Consider the following 21303-nt stretch of genomic DNA (forward strand, 5'->3'; position numbering starts at 1 on the left):
GGAGGAGGTCCTTAGAAGGGGCGGATAAGGCGGCGGCTGTGTATTCGGGGGAGAGAAGTGACCAAAGGGCTGGCCCTTGGGCCGGGGGCAGGGCGAGGGGGACAGGGTGCCCGGGAGGGGGGCGAGGCCCCTCTTCGGGGCCGGTTCGGGAGCAGGTGGGCCCCGCAGTGCCCCGCGCCCGAGCCCCGCATCCGTGACCGCGGACGCCGCCGCCTGCGCCGGGTTCTCCCGGAGGGGAAGCGCGGGGAGCGCGGGGCCGCGGTGCTTGGCCCGGGCAGGTGCGTCCCCTCTTCCCTCCTCGCCGCCTCCCTCATTTCCTTAGGCGGCAGGCACCTGAGCAGAGTCATTTGCTCTTCAAAAATGACGACTGGGCTGTCGTTGCTGTTGTTTTTCTTCTTTCCCCGCTTCAGCTCCCTCCCCGCCACGTTCTTCTTGTTCTGCCGCTGCTGCTGCTTCTCCTTTTCCTCCTAAAAGAAACCTGCAGGTCTTGCTTGCATGACTAATTATTTGAACCGGATATACCCTCCATTAATAGAGGAAGGAAATAATAAATTTGTTTTCTAAGGGCCTCTTAGCTGAAGATGGCTATTACCTCACTTGATCTTTCCAGCAGCCTGGAAGGTTCCGGAGGGCAGGTATTTATGAGGCCCTTCCCCACCCCTATAACTGATGAAAATAGAAGAATGGTTGTAAAAAGTTTTGTTATGTGGGAGAACCACCTGGCCACCAGTACCGTCTAGGTCAAAGATTTCCAAACTTTTCTTTTTAGCTTCTTATTTTTGGAAATAGATTTTACCTGGCAGTCAAATAAAATAGACACAAAACACAGAGTCCTGGTTTCAGTGGACTGGGGAGGTTCTGAGGCTCCGTTGCCTGGCTGGGCTCCCACTCCTGGCCCCCAGGGCAGCTTGGGAAATGGCACTTTGCTTCTGGGACAACCCAGAAGCACTCAGAGAATTCTTTCTCTACGCTCAGCTTCTTTCTCTTCCTTTTCAGCCACTGACTTCCTGACTTCAGAGGCCAGGCTGGAGCCCAAGAAGGCTCTGTGGACCCCGGGCGGAGCTCATCTCTGGTGGTGATGCCAGCAGGGCGGCTGTGCCCAAGCGTCAGTGGCCTGGCTTGTGGACCAGCTGAGCGGGACCAGCGCCGCTCGGAGGCGGAGACAGTGTCCCCAAGGCTCGGGAACTACCTTGGCTGGGGTGTGCTGGCCTGCTCAGCCAATGTGCTTCCTTTTTGAATGTGTTTCTTGAAAAACAAGCGTTTTAATGTTAAAAAAAAAACAAACTATGATTTTTAGAATGTTGATTTGAGATAAAGCAAAGAAGGTGACATGCTCTGCAGATAGTTACAGAAAGCTGTGAAAGAACGACAAATAATTTTCTCTAACTGCAGCACTAATTGTCCTATACAAGGCAGCCACCATTAGGATTCATTTGAGTGTTGTCAAATTCCCCAAAAGATAAGCATTAAAAGGGATTAAAATAATTTCATATGACTTTTGCTCTGAAAATAAAACCTCGGGGGGATCCCTGGGTGGCTCAGCGGTTTGGCACCTGCCTTCGGCCCACAGCGTGGTCCTGGGATCCGTCCCGAGTTGGGCTCCCTGCATGGAGCCTGCTTCTCTCTCTCTCTCTTTCTGTATCTCTCATGAATAAATAAAGAAAATCTTAAAAAAAAAAAAGAAAGAAAAGAAAAAATCTCGGTAAACCAGCATCCTAATTTTATTCTATTTTTTAAGTTTTTTTCCACCAAGTTACCTATTTATAGAGGTAATACACACTAGTGGTAGAAATAGAGATGCAAATCATTCTGAAGGGTATAAAATGTAGAAGTTCCCTCTTATTCTCCATTCTTATTCCCCTGAGATGACTGAAATTAATGGTTTCTTGTGACCCAGAAATGTTTTGTTATACATATATATGTGTGTGTACAGCTAATCTAATATTTTTCCACAAATGGTCTAGTCTCATGATTTTTTCCCCTTAAATATGTACCTTGGCATACAGGCCTAGCTCATTCTTTTTTTTTTTTTGGGGGGGGGGGAGCTCATTCTTTATAATGATCGTCTAGCTGTGGTGTTTCATTGGGTATTGTATACAATATTCCCACATTATGTATGCTCCCATTTTCCCCCCTTATAAGCTGCTACAAAGAGCATCTTTGTATATATTGTTGCACACTTGGACATAAGCTAATACACATGTAAGAAAAATTCCTAGCAGTGGAATTAGGGGAAAGTGTGTATACATTACACTTAAAAAATTTTTTTATTCTGTACTACGTAAAACATACACAAAGAAAAAGTCATAAAGAATAAAAAGAGCCTAAAAAAACAGCACTGTCAACACAGGTAAATGCTCCTTCCTCCAACCCTGGCTGTCATCCCTCCTATCTCACTGAAAGAATGCCAGGATCCTGAACTGGTATTTACCATTTTCATGCAAAGATTTGAATGTTCTTACATTTTGCATTAATGGTACTTTTCTGTACGTATTTTTCCGAGACTTGCATCTTTTCCTCAGTATTATATTTGTGACATTCTTCCGTGTTGATCCATTTTTGAGTTAATTTCTTTTCAGTACCAAATAGCTTCAAATTATATGAATATACCAAAACTTCTGTAGCTATTTCATGGTTAATGGACATTACAGTTGTATCAGTTTTTTCTGTTAACAAACAATGCTGTTATGAACATTCTTTATAATTTTTTAAAAAAGATTTATTTCACAGAGAGAGATAGAGTGTGCACAAGCAGGAGGAGCAGCAGGAGAGGGAGAAGCAGGCTCCCTTCTGAGCAGGGAGCCTGATGTGGGGCTTGATCCCAGGACCCTGGGATCATGACCTGAGCTGAAGGCAAAAGCTTGACTGACAGAGTCCCCAGGTGCCCCGATTCTTTTTTTTTTTTTTTAAAGATTGTATTTTTTTTTTTTTTTAAAGATTGTATTTTTAAGTAATCTCTACTCCCAACATGGGGCTCAAACTTACAACCCAAGATCAACAAGAGTCCTGTGCTGTACCCACTGAGCCAGCTGGGAGCCCCTACTATGAATATTTTTGTGTGTATCTCTCAGTTGTCAGTATGTGGGGACTTCTCTAGGGTATTTATTTGCCTCGGAGGGAATGGCTGATTCTTGGAGAATCTGCGATGATTTTAGAAGTTGTTCTTCAAGGTGCTTGCACATTCTTTTCTGCCTTTAGTTACCCCACGTGCTCACCAACATTTGCTATTGCCCAACCTTTTAATTGTTGTGAATTTAATAGATGTGAACTGTAGTTTTCATTTACATTTCGCTGGTTACTAGTGAGATTGGGCACCTTTTCGTGTATTTTGTGGCTATGCATGTTTTCTCTTATGTAAATTGCTTTTGCCTATTTTTTTTAAAAGATTTTATTTATTTATTCATGAGATACACACAGAGAGAGGCAGAGACACAGGCAGAGGGAGAAGCAGACTTCCTGTGGAGAGTGTGATGCAGGACTTGGTCTTTGGACCCCCGGGTCACAACCTGAGCTGAAGGCAGACGCTCAACCACTAAGCCACCCAGGCGTCCCCCCCCTTTTTTTTTCCTGTGGGAGTGTTTGTCCTCTCCTTGTTGACTTATAGGTTTTCGCTATTCATTGTGCTTCTATTGGTCCGTTATGAGTCAAATAATATATTGATTATCCTTTTACTTTTATTTTTCAAGGACTTCCTCCCTTTTATTAGTAGGCTCCACACCAAGCATGGAGTCCAACGTGGGGTCTGAACCCACGACTGTGAGATTGATACCTGAGCTGAAATCAAGAGTCACACGCTTAACTGACTGAGCCACCCAGGCACCCTTCAAAGACCCCATTTGTAACTAAGCTTCAAATGCAACCTGGGGATTGAATTCACAACCCTGAGATCAAGAGTCCCACACTTTACTGGCTGAGCCAGCAAGGCACCCCGATTATATTTTCAGTTTTTAAATGGGTAACTTTTGATAAACAGGAGTTAATTTAATGTAGTTGAATTTTGTATTTAAATTTTCAATATTGTTAACTGTCCAAGTTATACTTCTGTCAATAGTGTGTATGACTGCCTGTTTCTCCCCACTTCTGCCAACACCAGGTATTATGGGTTTTTTTTTTTTTTAAATTTTATTTTTTTATTTTTTTATTTATTTATGATAGTCACAGAGAGAGAGAGAGAGAGAGGCAGACACACAGGCAGAGGGAGAAGCAGGCTCCATGCACCGGGAGCCCGACGTGGGATTCGATCCCGGGTCTCCAGGATCGCGCCCTGGGCCAAAGGCAGGCGCCAAACCGCTGCGCCACCCAGGGATCCCCGGTATTATGGGTTTTTATTTTTGTTGATCTCATAGGTGAAAATGGTATCTGGTTGTTTTGATTTGTTTTAGTTGTGAGTAGGCCTGAGCATATTTTCACAGGGGTACTGACCTTTTGCATTCTTTTGCTGGTTTTGTTCTTCACTATTCTATTGGGTAGTTTGCTTTTTCCTAATTGATTTCTCTAATCGATTTGTAGGAGTTTCTGAATGTCAAAATTTGCCTCTGTTCTGCCAAGTGTGTGGCTGCATGCTGTATGTATGCTCCTAACTGCAGCCCCTTGATGACAGGATCGGGGAAACCTTGGCCTGTATAACCCATTTACCCTTGAACACTGGGCCATATTGACAACAAAGTAAAAAGCTGTTATTGGAGACGTTGTGGGGATGGCAGGGGGCCAGTGCAGTTCTCTGTTAAGTAGGGAGGAGGTAGAGAGAGTGTGTGTGCCTGTGGGTGTCCATCTGAAGTTGAAGCATAATAAATATGGAGACTGGAGAGGAAGTTTGAGTTGGGGTGGTTGGGGAGGGGCCTATAATCTCCCTTCTCAAGCTGGAAGTCGCTAAGGCCTGGATGAGGAGGTCTGAGGTGTCTTGAGTAGCGTGGCCCCTCTGGGCTAGTGGGGAAAGTAGGGGAATTGAATAATTCCTAGGGCCCAGCATGGGCCAGGCACAGTCCTGAGGGAGGCCTTACTAGGTGGGGAAGAGCAAGCTCCAGAAAGCTACCCCAGGCTGGAGACACGGCTGTAAGCTGGCAAGCTGGAACTCAGCTCGGGACCAGCTTACTCCTCAGTCCAGCTTGGCAGTATACGAATGGCTCTACTGTGATTAGGCTCAATTAGGACTTTTTTTTTTTTTAAGATTTTATTTACTTATTCATGAGAGACACACAGAGAGAGACACAGAGAGAGGCAGAGACACAGGCAGAGGGAGAAGCAGGGAGCCCGACGTGGGACTTGATCCGGGGACCCTAGGATCACACCCTGGGCAGAAGGTGGCGCTAAACCGCTGAGCCCCCCGCCCGGGGCCGCCCAGGACTTCGTTTTTATAAAGAGATTTGTCAGAACCTTCTAACAAGAGAGTAAAATTAGGACATATTTTAAATGGATTGCCATCTCAACAGTGAAATGTCACATTTCTGTGTTTTAATGCTAGTAATTGGCTTAAGTAGTGCTTCCAGGAGAACACAGGTAAATGAACAGTAATTATAATTGGACTCTATTGAAAAAGAGCAATAGTCTTAATAGTCCTGTTCACTCCTAAAAGAATGTTCAACATACAAACCAGCCAGGATTCTGCTTGTAGAATTTGGATGACACTAACTTTCTCTTCACTCATTTTTTCATTCAATAACTATTTGCTAGCCACCTACTTTGTGCCATTTTGGTAAGAGCCGAGGGGGTGAACAGAATAGACCCAGGCCCTGTCCTCATGGAGTTTAAGGTCTAATGGAGAGGATAATCAACAAACAAGCAAAACAAACAAGCAAACAAAACCAAATGAAATACCAACTATCCAACTTAGGGAGGACATATGGGGACGACTTTAGGCAGGGGAGTCAGGGGATGTCATACACATTTTGTTGGTGGTTGGACACTAACACTTATTTTTTGGTTGAAAATACCTCCTATAATCAGACTCCTTACAAGCAGTTCTCTCTCTCTCTCTCTCTCTCTCTTTTAAGATTTTATTTATTCATGAGACACACACACACACAGAGACGCAGAGACACAGGCAGAGGGAGAGGCAGGCTCCATGCAGGGAGCCTGATGCAGACCTGATCCTGGGTCCCCAGGATCACGCCCTAGGCTGAAGGTGGCTCTAAACTGCTGAGCCACCGGGGCTGCCCATCTCTCTCTCTTAAAAAAGATTTATTTATTTATTTTGGAGAGGGAAAGAGAGAGAGGAAGAGCGTGTTTTTTGAGTGGGGGAAGGGACAGAGGGAAAAGAATCTCAAGCAGACTCTGTGCTGAGCAGAGTCCTTTGTGGGGCTCAATTTCAGGACCCTGAGATCATGATCTGAGCCAAAATCAAGAGTCAGATTCTCAACGGACCGGAGAGTGAGGTGGGTGAAGAGGTGAGGTTTGGAGGTGAGGTACCCCCAAACAGTTTTCTTTTAGCACAGGAGAAACAGCACCAGTTAAAGCAAAGCAGGGCATAGAATTATTTCTTCTTGGTGCTACAAAATGAAAATAAGGATGAAGTTCCCTAAAGACAACTTCTCCTGCTTAGTTCTTCTGAATGAAAGTACCATGTACCCCTAATGCAGTCTTTTCCTACTGTCTGGGTGTGAATCATGATTTTTTTTAAAGATTTTTAAAAAATTTATTCATTAGACACACACACACACAGAGAGAGAGAGAGAGGGGCAGACACACAGGCAGAGGGAGAAGCAGGCTCCATGCAGGGAGCCTGATGTGGGACTCGATCCCGGGTCTCCAGGATCAGGCCCTGGGCTGAAGGCGGCCCTAAACCGCAGAGCCACCTGGGCTGCCCGAATCATGATTTTTAATGGAAATGTCTTATGTGGGGCAAATAAATACTTCTCATTTTTAATGGGAGGACCTGAAAGCAATCATGGAGAATATAAATTCCAGAGGTCTGTCTAGAACCAGCAAGTAAAATCCCTCTCCTGAGTTTGCTGCCCTTCAAGATAAAGCAGATTTGGAGGATTTGCTTTCTGCACCCCACCTGCCACTCCCCTGCCCGCATGCCTGTCCACAACGGCTGGGAGCAGGACGTGGCTTAGATGTTTTCTTGGCCCAGCAAAACTGTCTCCTGCAGCGACTGTCTTCCTTCACAAGGCTCTCAAGAATATAATTTGATGATCATGGTTAGGACTCACTACCCATCTATCTCCTAGGACTTTTGGGGGGGACTTTTACTTAGTTTTGCTTTTAATTATATATTTTTTCCTTTTCTTTCTTTCTTAATTTCTTTTTTTTTTTTTAAGATTTATTTATTTGACAGAGAGAGAGAGTACAAGCACGGGAAGCAGCAGAGGCAGAGGGAGAAGCTGAGCAGGGAGCCCGACGATGTGGGGCCTGATCCCAGGACCCCAAGATCACGACCCCAGCCGATTGCAGTCACTTAACCGACTGAGCCACCCAAGCGCCCTTATTATGTTATTTTCTTAACAAAACATCGTTAACACACCTAAAAAATTCATTACAATTCTTTGGACTCATCTAATCCTCAATCCACAAATTGCTGGTTCTTCTATTTGGGCTTGAAGAGGACCTCTCATTCTAACTATTAAAAAAAAAAATCTTAGTGGTTCTTTTTTCCATTTCCTCCTCCTAAGCAAAGTAACTTATATCTCTAGACAATTTCCAGGTTTTTGGCTAGTCACGTGTGGGTGAGGTTTTTACTTTTCAGGAAGAGGGAATAAAGGAAAACGGACCTAAATTCAAGTGCACCTGATATAAATTAAGCCTTTGCTTCCATTAAACTGGTGTTTGGGGTCCATCTGGTGGCCGGAGGGTGTGAACACGAATCGGGTCTTCCTGTTTTCCCCTTGTGGCCACGGGTGGCACGACATCCTAGGAATCCTTGGCCCTGCTTTAGGATTACAGAAATAAAGATCACATCAGGAAGGGAGTTAACAGCCGGTTTACTTAACATGCATAAGGCAGATAGGGCTCAAAGGTGAGCTAGTAGAGTCCTGGCACTGGCACGGTATCTGTGGTTGCTGCCTGCTGCCTCAGAAAATCCAAATTTACAATTTTATGTGAAATGGGGTGTGAATAGATGACACACTCTCAATTATTAATTTTTTTTAAAGATTTTATTTATTTATTTATGATAGAGAGAAAGAGAGAGGCAGAGACACAGGAGGAGGGAGAAGCAGGCTCCATGCCGGGAGCCCAACGTGGGACTTGATCCCGGGTCTCCAGGATCGTGCCCTGGGCCAAAGGCAGGCGCTAAACCGCTGAGCCACCCAGGGATCCCCCAATTATTTTTTGATCTTAGCCTGTGCCTGAATCACAGAATTTTAAAGTTGGAAAATATTTTACAAATTGTCCAACAAAATTTTATTAAATTTTTACTATTAGCCTCTATAATAGTGCTGTTAGGTACTAAGATGAATTGGACATGTATAAGCCTTGTCCTTAAAGGGTTAGAAGTGTAATGGTAAAGACAGATGGCAATGTAGCGTGTGATAACAGTGGAAGGGCGTAGCATGCATGCTGTGAGGACAGAGATGCAGAATGGCCACCTCTACTTGGAAGTCTGTAAGGGCTTGAAAGACAGGAGGTAGCCCCTGGTCAGTGTTTTGCAGAATAGGGAGTTTTATCGGTAGATTGGGTGAGGGTAGAGTTGGGAGGGGGAGGCCCAGGCAGTTGGAAAGCTCATCCAAGGTGGCATTTCATTGGGTGTCCAAGTACTGCAAATATGGCTGTGGCATATGGTGTAAGGTGCCTAATAGTTGCTTCATAAATCCTCAAGTGAATGAATGAATGAATGAATGAATGAATTAGGATGGTGGTGGTGGGAGTAGCGAGAAAGGAGGGTGAAGAGGTTATATGGTGTGGTGGGCAGATCCTAACACTAAGGAATGTGAGTTTTATGCTCTAGGAGGTGAAGGAGAGTGATCTGGAGAACCACTGAATGTTTTAAGCAGCAGAGTTACAAGATCAGATTTAAGTTTTTTTTTTAGATTTAAGTTTTTAAAATAATTTGGGTAGCAGTAAGAAGGAGGCAGAGAACTAATTAGCAGGCTACTATAATAATTCACTGAACAGTGATGCATGCCTAAGATGGTGGAAATGACAATACTGAGGAAGGAATGGATTTGAGTAGTATTTATTATTTATATTTTCATTTTTTCCAGTTTTATAGCAATATAATTGGCATATGACCTTATGTTACTTTTTAAAAAGATTTTATTTATGTATTTGAGAGAGCACGAGATAGAGAGATCACAGATGAGGGAGTGGTAGTGGGAGAAGTGGATTCCTGTGGAATTTGATCCCAGGACCTGGGGATCATAACCTGAGCCCAAGGCAGATGGTTAACCGACTGAGCCACCCAGCGGCCCACCTTATGTTGAAGTTTGGAACATAATGATTTGATATATGTAGATGCTATGAAATGATGACCATAAGTCTAGTTAAAATCCATCACCTCCCACAGTGACACATTTTTTTGTCCCATGTTAAGAATTTTTAAGAGCTACTCTCTTAGCAACTTTCAAATATACACTACGGTATTGTTAACTACAATCATGCTGTACATTACATCCCCAGAACTTATTTATTACTGGAAATTTGTACCTTTTGATCACCACCTAATTTCCCCACCTCTCATCCCATCCCCTCACCTCTGGCAACCACCAGTCTGATCTTTCTTTTTATGAGTTTGTTTTTAAGATTCCAAATATAAGTGAGATTATATGGTATGTTTTTCTCTCTCTGACTTATTTCACTTAGTATAATGCCCTCAGGGTCCACCCATGTTGTTGCAAATAACAGATTTTTCTTCTTTCTATGACTACATAATAGTCCACTATATGTGTGTGTGTGTGTGTGTATCATAATTTCTTTATTCATCCATCCACAACACTTAGGTTGTTTCTATGTCTTGGCTATTGTGAATAATGCTGCAATGAACATGAGGGTGCTGATATTTCTTTGAGATCGTGACTTTGTTTCCCTCAGATATATACCCACAAGTGGACTTGCTGGATCACACGATAGTTCTATTTTTAATTTTTGGGGGAACCTCCATACTGTTTTTACAGTGGCTGCACCACTTACATTCTTATCAGCAGTGCACAAGTGTTTCCATCCTCATCAACATGTTAACATCCTTCTTGTTAGCTCTTGTCTTTTTGATGATACCATTCTAACAAGTGTGAGGTGACTCTCATTGTGGTTTTGGTTTGCATTTTTCTGATGACTAGTGATGCTGAGCATCTTTCTTGGCCATTCATGTATCTTTCCTGGAAAATGTCTATTCAGTTTCCCTGCCCATTTAAAATTTTCCTATAGATTTATTTACTTGAGAAATCACATGTAGGCGGCGATGAGGGGCAGAGGGAGAAGCAGACTCCTCGCTGAGCAGGGAGCCTGATACAGGACTCAATCCCAGGGATCATGACCTGAGCTGAAGGCAGACACTTAACTGACTGAGCCACCCAGGCACACTCTCTGCCCATTAAAAATGTTTTTGTTTGTTTGTTTGTTTGTTTTTGCTACTCAGTTGTATGAATTCTTTATATACTTTGGATATATTATATATATCCAATATTATATATATTATGTAATATGTAAAACATATATTATCTTATAATATATATTTATAATATATATTTTGGATATCAACCCCTTGTTAGACAAGTGGTTTGCAAATATTTTTTTTCATTCCATGGGATGCTTTTTTATTTTGTTGATGGCTTCCTTTGCAGGAGCCTTTTTGTTTGATGAGGTCCCACTTGGATTATTTTCACTTCTGTTGTCCTTGTTTTTGCTGTCAAATCCAAAGACATCATTGCCGAAACTGATGTCAAGGAGCTTATTCTCTAGGCTTTCTTTTAGGAGTTTTGTAGTTTCAGGTTTTACACTCAAGTTTGAAATCCATTTTGATTTAATTTCTGTGTATGGTGTAAGAAAGTGGTCCAGCTTCATTCTTTGGCATGTGACTGTCCAGTTTTCCCAACACCATTTATTAAAGAGACTATCCTTTCTCCATTGTGTATTCTTGGTTCTTTTTTTTTTTTTTAAGATTTTATTTATTTATTGATGAGAGACAGGCAGAGACATAGAAAGAGGGAGAAGCAGGCCCCATGCAGGGGAGCCTGATGTGGGACTTGATCTTAGGACTCTGGGATCATGACCTGAGCCAAAGGCAGATGCTCAACTGAGCCACCCAGGCGCCCCTATTCCTGGTTCTTTTGTCATAAATTACTTGACCATGTTTCTTTCTGGAATTCTCCATTCTATTGCATTGATCTGTATGTCTGCTTTTATGCCAATACCATACTATTTTGATTACTAGGTACTTTGTACTATGGCTTGAAACCAGGAAGTATGGTACCTTCACCTTTGTTCTTCCTTTTCAAGATTGCTTTGGCTATTCAGGTCTTTTGTGTTTCATGCAGATTTTATTTATTTATTTATTTATTTATTTATTTATTTATTTATTTATTTAAAAAATATTTTATTTATTCATGAGAGAGACAGAGAGAGAGGCAGAGACACAGGCAGAGGGAGAAGCAGGCTCCATGCAGGGAGCCTGACATGGGACTCCATCCTGGGTCTCCAGGATCAGGCCCTGGGGTGAAGGCGGCGCTAAACCGCTGAGCCACCAGGGCTCCCCTGTTTCGTGCAGATTTTAGTATTTTTTTTTCTATTTCTGTGAAAAAGGCCAATGGAATTTTGATAGGCACTGCATTGAATCTTTTTTTTTTTAATCAGAAAAAACAGGAAAGATACTTTATTTAACAAGAATTACAAAGGATACCTAAAGAAAAAAAACCCCAACCCAGAACATAATCTGAAAATTTTATTTACAAACACTGACAGTTGCCTAGAAAGTACCCCAGTGTGTTGCTCAAACCCAGCACCTGATCACCAACACTGTTTCCCTGAAGCTCTTCTATTCAAACCTGGCTCAGAGGCTGCACATCACCCCACTTCCCCAGAAAACCAACCACAGACATAGTGGCCCGAATTACCCGGTTGGTCTTCAGAGTCACCTTTCTGGGGTCTGATGATAAAAGACTGCGTGGCCCCGTTCACCAGTCGGCAGTACCCATCTATCAAGTCAGCCATATTCTCCGCGATGGTTAGGGACGGCGCTGTCACTGTCAGAGGCTCGGGGCGCCGGCGATCTTCAACTGTAGCATTCCTTTCCTGTCCTTGTCTTCTCTGTTCGAATACTGAATGGTCTGCACCTGATTGAAGTCAGCCAGGTGTGTGGGGTTGCAGCCTTTGTCCGTGAGGTAACTGATTCCTTCTACTGGGCCGATTGCCAGTTCCACTGAAATAATCCAGCTTGACCCCAGAGCACACTTGAAACATTCTTTATCAAATCTGTATACTGGGGAGAGGATCTCAAAGAACTTCAGAATACTTTCTTCTCTGTTAAGGTTGGCAAACTGTCTAAATGTCTGTTGAATCATGCTTTGGGTAGTATAGACATTTTGACGATATTAATTCTTCTAATTCATAAGCATGGAATATCTTTCCATTTGTTTCTTCTTCAATTTCTTTCATCGGTGTTTTTAGCACTCAGATTTTTCATCTTTTTGGTTAAATTTATGTATAGGTATTGTAAATGGGATTATTTTCTTAATTTCTCTTTCTTATGGTTTGTTATTAGTGTATAGAAACACAACTGATTTTTGTATATTGATTTTGTATTCTGCAACTTTACTGACTTAATTCTAAGTTTTTTTTGATGGAGTCGTTAGGGTTTTCTATATAGAATATCATGTGACTTTCAAATAGAGATAATTTTACTTCTTCCTTTCTGATTTGGATGCCTTTTATTTCTTTTTCTTGCCTAATTGCTCAGCTAGGAATTCCAGTACTATGTTGAATAAAAGTTTCAAGACGGGCACCTTTACTTGTTCATGATCTTGGGGAAAAGGTTTTACCTTTTTACCACTAAGTATAATGTTAGCTGTGGGTTTGTCATAGATAGCCTTTACTATGTTGAAGTTTATGACCTCTCTACCCATTTGGTTAAGAACTTTTATCATGAATAAAACTGTTATTGAATTTTGTCAAATGCTTTTTCTGGTGAGACGATCATAAGATTTTTATACTTTATCCACATTATTTTGTTAATGTGGTATATCACATTGATTAACAGATGTTGAACCATTCTTGCCTCCCTGGAATAAATCCCATTTGATCATGGGGTGGGGATTAGAAATGAAGAGTGGGTTGAGATCTGGGAATGCCATGAGGAACTGTATGAGGTAATCAGAGGCAGAACCAGGTTTTGTGGGGCTGAAGCATTTACAATTTGAGGGGCTGTTTAAGAAAAAAAGCATGTAAAATTATGTATAAAATTGTATCTAATTGCCATTTAGATACCCATTTAGGATGAAAAAATAAATCACAACCAACTCCTGATGTTTTAGAGATTCAGAATACTTTCTTTTGATGTATTTTTAGGCAATTTTTCAGAATTTCACACAGAAATCCTTTCTGATTGCAACCTGGCTTTGCATCCCTACCAAGATCCTTTTACAACCTCCAGCAACTCCCAGAGGCCTGCAAGTGAGGGATCCAGAGGTTGCAGCTTTGTTAGGTTCCCTGTGAATCACCTTTGGATCACACCTAGGGTGTGGGGTGAGGGATGGGGTACATATCAGGGTTGAGATATAAGGATTGGAAGAAGGATTCTATACATTACCTGATGATAAAAAATGAAGGGAGTGGGGGCAGTGTGTAAGGAGAAATGGGGTTTTATTTTTCAGATCTTATAAAGAAAAAGCCCCACATAAAAACTGCTGTGTTAAAGTGTGATGTCCCTCTTTCTACGACAGTGAACTCTAGTAGATGAGGAAGTGTTGTGCTGAAGAGGCCTTGACATCTTGTCTCTAGAGTCACGGAAATGGTTTAATGAAAGGGATACCTAGAAACAACAGTTTTACTCTTTTTTTTTTTTTATAAATTTTTTTTTAAATTTTATTTATTTTATGATAGGCACACAGTGAGAGAGAGAGAGAAGCAGAGACATAGGCAGAGGGAGAAGCAGGCTCCATGCACCGGGAGCCCGACGTGGGATTCGATCCTGGGTCTCCAGGATCACGCCCTGGGCCAAAGGCAGGCGCCAAACCGCTGCGCCACCCAGGGATCCCAGTTTTACTCTTTTTAAAAAAATATTTTAAAAAGATTCCATTTGAGAGAGAGAGAGAGAGAGAGAGAGAGAGGGAGAGAGAGATAGATCATGAGTAGGGGGAGAGGGAGAAGTAAGCTCCCTGCTGAGCAGGGAACCCCATGATGCAGGGCTCAATGCCAGGACCCTGGGATCATAACCTGAGCTGAAGGCAGACACTTCACTGACTGGGCCAGGGTCTCCAGAAACAGTTTTACTCTTTTAATTTTCTTCATTGCAAGCACACATAGAAGAAATAGTCGTTTGTGTGCCTGTGAGAGAGAGAGAGGCAAGGGGAGAGGGAGAAAGGAGGAGAGAGAGGGAGCTTGTAAGGAAGCCACGGTTTGCTATCTGAATGTTTTTCTTCATGGCTTTTTAGATTGGCTGCTACATCTCGTCTTAAACTAAATATAAAAAAAATCATCTAGGGATCCCTGGTGGTGCAGCAGTTTGGCGTCTGCCTTTGGCCCAGGGCGCGATCCTGGAGACCCAGGATCGAGTCCCACGTCGGGCTCCCGGTGCATGGAGCCTGCTTCTCCCTCTGCCTGTGTCTCTGCCTCTCTCTCTTTCTCTCTCTCTCTGTGACTATCGTAAATTAAAAAAAAATAAATAAAAAATCATCTATACCGATGAAGACAGTAATTCTAAATACCTTTTTACATTTGATTATTTCTCTAAAAGACAAGGATGCTATGAAAAAAATATCTAGGTCAGATTGCCTTTACAAAGGGGACAGTTAAAGGTGGTTGAGGCCTAGAAAGCCTAACCTTTTCCTCTGTAGTGTCTGTACATTTACTGATAGGCAGACTGATATTCTCTTAGAGACCTGTGAGCTGGCTGGTGCTGAAGGTCTGGCACAAAAGGTGAATCTCTTAGAAAGGAGAGGGATGAATGATAGTCCTCACAATAAAACCTAGTGAGTGGAGTTGATTGATAATGATAAGAAAACAGAAGACATGTGTGAGTGGACATATTTAATAAGCCTTGGACACAGCGTACTTGCAATTTATAGAAATGTAGTAACACATTTTCTATAAGTTTTAATTTTGTTAATATATCTAAGATTATTAGAGAAGGGTTATGACCTATCAGTCTTTAGCAATTTAGAGAGGCTTATTTTATCAGATCCTTTCCAGACAGTACTGTGGGACTTATTATTATTATTATTATTATTTTTAAAGCAGGAAAGGGGGATCCCTGGGTAGCGCAGTGGTTTGGCGCCTGCCTTTGGCCCCGGGCGCGATCCTGGAGACCCGGGATCGAATCCCACGTCGGGCTCCCAGTGCATGGAGCCTGCTTCTCCCTCTGCCTGTGTCTCTGCCTCTCTCTCTCTCTCTCTCTCTGTGTGTGTGACTATCATAAATAAATAAAAATTTAAAAAAAAAGCAGGAAAGGTAGAGAGATGGAGATCACAGTCTGGCCTGAGGAAGAGGAGAAGGAGGATGCTGTTGAGGCCCAAGTACACTGAGTCTTTAAGTGGGGGGCCTGGTGGCACTTCACTAATGAGTAACAGAAGGAAGACTGAGGAAGCTGTTGAGGACAAATAGGGCTTCACACACTTTTTGCTGAGGAACAAGAGGGGCTAGTCAACCAGCCTCACCTTCTCTATGCTCAGAATGGAGCAAGTAGCACAAATGTGGGTGGAAAGGTGTGATGGGTAGAACAGCGGCCCCCTAATCCCTGGCATCTGTGAGGATGTTAAATCATATAGTGAAAAAATCCTTTGCAGAGGGAATTAAAGTTATGAACCTTAAAATAGGGAGATTATCCTGGATTATCCAGATGGGCTTAATGTAATCACAACATAATCACATGAGCCTTTAAAAGTGGAGAGGAAGGGAGGAAAAGGAATTAGAGAGATGTGACTGAAGGAGAGGAAGGAGACTTGAAGCTTGAGAAGGGCTGAAACCTTGGCTTTGAAGATGGAGGAAGGCGACCATGAGCCAAGGGATGTGGGCAGACACTAGAAATGGAGAACAGCACTCAGATGGCAACCAGCAAGGACATGGGTACCTCAGTTGTACAACTGCAAGAAACAGAATTCTTCCAACAGCCTGAATGAGTAAGGAAACAAGCTGCCCCTAGAGCTTCCAGAAAGGGATGCGGCCCTGCCATACACTGACTTGAGCCTGGGGAGACCATGTCAGACTTCTACAGAACTGTGACATAACAAATTAATCTTAAGTTCACTAAGTTTTTTTTTTTTTTTTAATTCATGAGAGACACAGATTGAGAGAGAGAGAGGGAGAGAGAGAGAGAGAGAGAGAGACAGGCAGAGGGAGAAGCAGGCTCCACTCAGGGAGCCGGACATGGGACTTGATCCTAGGTCTCCAGGATCACACCCTGGGGCGAAGTTGGCGCTAAACTGCTGAGCCACCCGGGCTCCCCTTAAGTTCACTAAGTTTATGGTCATTTGTTACTGCAGCATTATGAAACTAATACAGTAGGTAAGGCAGTACTTAATTTCTTATGTCTGTGGTCCTTTACTTTTTGATGGCCATAGACCCCTTTGAGAAACTGAGGTGAGCTACAGATTTTCTATATAGAATTCATATACACACAAAACTGAATACAATTTCAAGTGGTTCATGGATGCACCAAAGCACATCTTATGGACCCAGGTTAAAATTCTTTGCAGATGATAATGTTTGGAGGAGATGAGCAGGGTAAAAGGAGGCTTCCTAGTGATAGCCTTGTCATCTCCCACCAAAGGCTGTCACAGAACCTGGGAGAGCACTTAGCTGGGTTGCACTGAGCTAATTCAGTTTTAATGATATGAATTTCCTAGATAATGAAGCTGAATGAATCACCTCAGCCTGATGTTTTACTGATGGGCTCCTTAAAATGAGGCCACACTGTCGACTATGACAAGTCAGTCTTCACCAGATAGCTACTGATTCCTAGTGATTTGAGAATCACTCCAAAAAATTAAAATGTAAAAGTCACTAAGAATGGGTATTGATTTTACTCCCCAAATGATATGCACAGGAAAAAACTTTTATGTTCCTTAGTAAATTAAATTTACTAAAAATTAATGACAATACTGTTTTGGAAATTATTTTTTTAAATTTTTTATTTATTTATGATAGTCACACACACACAGATAGGCAGAGACACAGGCAGAGGGAGAAGCAGGCTCCATGCACCGGGAGCCCGACGTGGGACTCGATCCCGGGTCTCCAGGATCGCGCCCTGGGTCAAAGGCAGGCGCTAAACCGCTGTGCCACCCAGGGATCCCTGTTTTGGAAATTATTGTTATATAGACTTCTCATTTGTTTAGAGCAGTCCTGTTCAAAGGAACTATAATGTGAGCCACGTAGGAAATTCTAATAGCCACATCCAAAAAGGTAAAAAGAAAAGGTGAAATTAATTTTAATATGTTTTATATAATCTATTTAGAATATTACTTCAATATGTAATCAATATAATAATGTCAATGACATATTTTCCACTCCTTTTTTGGGTCAAATTAAGTGTTAGGAGTCTAGTGTGAAGATTATGCTTATAGCACATCCTCAACTGGGACTAGTCACATTTCAAATTCTTAGTGGCCATACATGACTAGTGGTGACCATATTAGACGGTACAGGTTTAGAGAATAAGGAAGTATTGAAACTGAGTTTTTAAGGCATAAACATTACACATACAGACACATACAGGCTGTTACCATGTAGTGACAGCACTGGCAATAATATATGAAGGAAGAAAAAGAAAATCTAAAGATCATTTTTTCAGCAGATTTTCATTTATCTGGTTGACCTAAAGAATTTGTTGTATATGATCTTCTCTGTACATAATAGGCCTTTAATATACATGGTTATTTTTTCCCATTAAAAATAGAATTTTAGTATTGGAAAAGACATTAATTTTTTTTTTTTAGATTTTATTTATTTATCTGAGAGTGAGCATGAGCAGGGGTGATGGGCAGAGGGAGAGGGAGAAGCAGACTCCCCACTGAGCAGGGAGCTCCATGTGGGGCTGGATCTCAGGACCCTGGGATCATGACCTGAGCCAAAGGCAGACACTTAACTGACTGAGCCACGCAGGTGCCCCTGGAAAGCTTTAAAATCACTTACTCCTTAAAGTGAGGAAGCACAGGTTAGAAGATGGAAAGAAAACAAGGAATAAAGGTACCTTTCTGGCCTTCCTTACATGGGCTTTTTATGTACTAGTTATTATTTATCGAGCTACTAATGTGTCAGACACTAAAACCATCGTTATTGGGGATCCCTGTGTGGCTCAGCGGTTTGGTGCCTGCCTTCAGCCCAGGGCGTGATCCTGGAGTCTGGGGATCGAGTCCCACATCAGGCTCCTTGCATGGAGCCTGCTTCTCCCTCTGCCTATGTCTCTGTGTCTGCCATGAATAAATGAATAAAATTTATAAAAAAAAACAAAAACAAACCATCATTATTAATCCTATAACAACTCTACAAAGTAGATCTTATTTTCTCCATTTACAGATGAGGAAAAAGCGACCTAGGAGTCTCATAATGTGTCCAAGGTCATAAAGCTCATTAGTACAGAGCCAAGGGGCAAAACTACCCTTTCTTAGTCCAAAGCCCACGCTTTCTAATATGCCATGCATCCTCTGTCAGGCTGGGAAAGGAGAGGACCACGAAGTATTTGTGGACGATCAGTGAAGCAGCCAAGGGAAGGAGGGGTGAAGGGTAAGAGAAAGAGCAAAGGAAAGACAGTAGAGGTGTGGCATAGGTGGGGAAATGTGGTCAGATGAAGTGTTAGAGCTGGTGGGGTGGTTTCTTCCCCCCTCCATAGGTCCATAGCTTGGACCTTGACAGCCAGCCAGCCAGGCAAATGGGCTTTGAGAAGGTGGAAGAGGAAAACCTTGGTGAGCTGCTTGACTCCTTTAAAGAGGAACTTTGTGGCTAGTTACACAATCTTTGCCCACTGACAGATGTGCTTTTTCTTGCCTGGGACTCTGAGGATGATAAGAACAAAGTGAAGTCTAAAGGCATGCACCCTGTATTCCTGCAACGGCCCTGAGCCTCTTGGGATTTGCAGCATGCACTTGGTCAGATCCAAGAAATGTCTGGTATCTGCTGGTCCCTCCCCATATACATCTCTTGTTTCTTTGTGCTAAAGTTTCCCAAAGTGGATAATTATGTTCTTGGGATGCCTGGGTGGCTCAGTGGTTGAGCGTCTGCCTTCGACTCAGGGCCTGATCCCAGGATCCAGGATCAAGTCCTATATCAGGCTCCCTGTGAGGAGTCTGCTTCTCCCTCTGTGTCTCAACAACAACAAAACGCAAAAGAGGAGGGGCAGCAAAGCCCAAATAGAAAATCCACTTGATAAAAACAATAAAAGCAAGGGATGCTTATAGTTATATGGACTTCCACCTAAAATTCTTTTGGGAAAAGCACCAATTTTGGGATATGTATGGTGGTTATGATTGCATTTTTTTTAAATGAGTGTCACTAGTGGTTTAAAAAACACTGAATTCAAAAAAATAATAAAATAAAATAAAAAACACTGAATTCTGTTGGTTAGGTTGTGGAAAACCAGGCATTCTCATCTATTGCTGGAATGAAGCAAAATGATATAATATCCCTGTAGAAGGGAATTTGGCAATATCTAAGAAGGCTGCCTATGAATTTACCCTTTGACCAAATTCTGCAGGAATTTATCCTGAAGAAACATCTTCAACAATACAAAACTACACGTGTGGATTTGTAACTGCAAAATATTGGAGATAATCTAAATATGTACACATAGGAGAGAGACTGAATATATATATAAAAATAATAGAGTAATATTCACATAATAAAGTACTAGGCAGCTTTTATGGAGTAATTTTCAGGATTTACTGCTCAGTAGAAAAAGCAAAGAGCGGAAGAGTATAGTAGCATACTGCTACTATTTGGGTAAGAAATACGGGAAATAATATACAAGTATCTGTTCATTTTTTGCAAAAATATATACTGGAAGAATAGACCAGAAACTAATAAAATTTGCCAACAGGGGAGAGGGGACAGAATGGAAGGGATACAGGAGAGAATGACACTTCTCTGGATAAGCATTTGTGTATAGCTTTGACTTTTGGAACCATGCTAATATTTTACATATTTATAAAGTAAACTAAAATCAACAAGTTTGGGGGAGAAATCCTAAAACCAAATACAAACAGAAACAAGGAAAAACAAGGAAACTAAACTGCATAACAAATGGATAATGATATAGAATAAAAAAGAACTTATTCAAGTAATGTTTGAATGTAGTACCTTGACCACATGTATACCCTCAGTGTAAATACAAAAAAAGAAAACCTGCAAAGAAATCTAGAACTCTACTTAAAAGGTTTATTGCTGTTGTGGTACAGATGTAGCAATTTTGGAATTCTTTTGTGTGTATTATAGTACTGAGCAAATAAGAAACCATACTGATGTTGCTGGGAGCCAGAGTTCTCACTTTTGGAGAGAGGATGTACAAATATGGAATAGGGAAAGGAAGAACCTATGGTACTGGACTGGTAAAAATTCAGGCTCCCCCCCCCCCCTACAAAACAAAAAACAAAACAAAACAAAAACTACTTCCTGGTATGTTTGCTGAAAGAATGTGTAGCAATGAAGTGACCTGGTTCTCAAATCTTGGTTTCCCTGTGGGAAGCCTGATATGGGACTTGATCCCAGGACCCCCGGATCATGACCTGAGCCAAAGGCAGACACTCAACCACTGAGCCACCCAGGTGTCCCTAAATCTTGGTTTCTAAGAATTATTCTCTTCTAAAAGAAACAGAAGGCTTCTTGAAATGTTGGCTCTTCTATGGCTAGGGCAAGGAAATACAACACAGGCCTAGAGCATTTGCTATGCCAGGAAGTAAAGAATGAAGAAGCCAGTTGATGGGCCTCCTCTGGCTAAACCAGGGATGATTTCAGTATCAAAATGAGTAGTGATGTGAATAGATTATATCTCACTGAACAAAAAAGAATCCATGAGTTTATACTGACACTGAAAACAAGCAAGCAAATGGCAGAGGGAGAAGGAAGGCTCTTTACGGCAGAATGCCAAGTAATAAATGTAGGAGGAATGATAGTTAGAAAATCACCATTTATGCATTTAGCATAGTAATAATTTATTTAGGCAAGAATCTTCAGTAGATGCTAAAGTTTGTTGTAGAAAATTTATTGGGGAACAGGATATTTATATAG

The 21303-nt window shown here is 42.0% G+C and overlaps 1 long non-coding RNA gene across 1 annotated transcript; it reads left to right on the plus strand.

Moving 5' to 3' along the window:
• Positions 1 to 12315, plus strand: LOC140596002 (uncharacterized). Its single transcript, XR_011998024.1, has 2 exons — positions 1 to 6371; positions 7260 to 12315. It is a non-coding gene; the product is annotated as an uncharacterized lncRNA (long non-coding RNA).
• Positions 12316 to 21303: the final 8988 nt, after the last annotated feature.

This window comes from Vulpes vulpes, chromosome 16 (assembly GCF_048418805.1).
Source record: "Vulpes vulpes isolate BD-2025 chromosome 16, VulVul3, whole genome shotgun sequence".
In the NCBI taxonomy this organism is placed as follows: Eukaryota; Metazoa; Chordata; class Mammalia; order Carnivora; family Canidae; genus Vulpes; species Vulpes vulpes.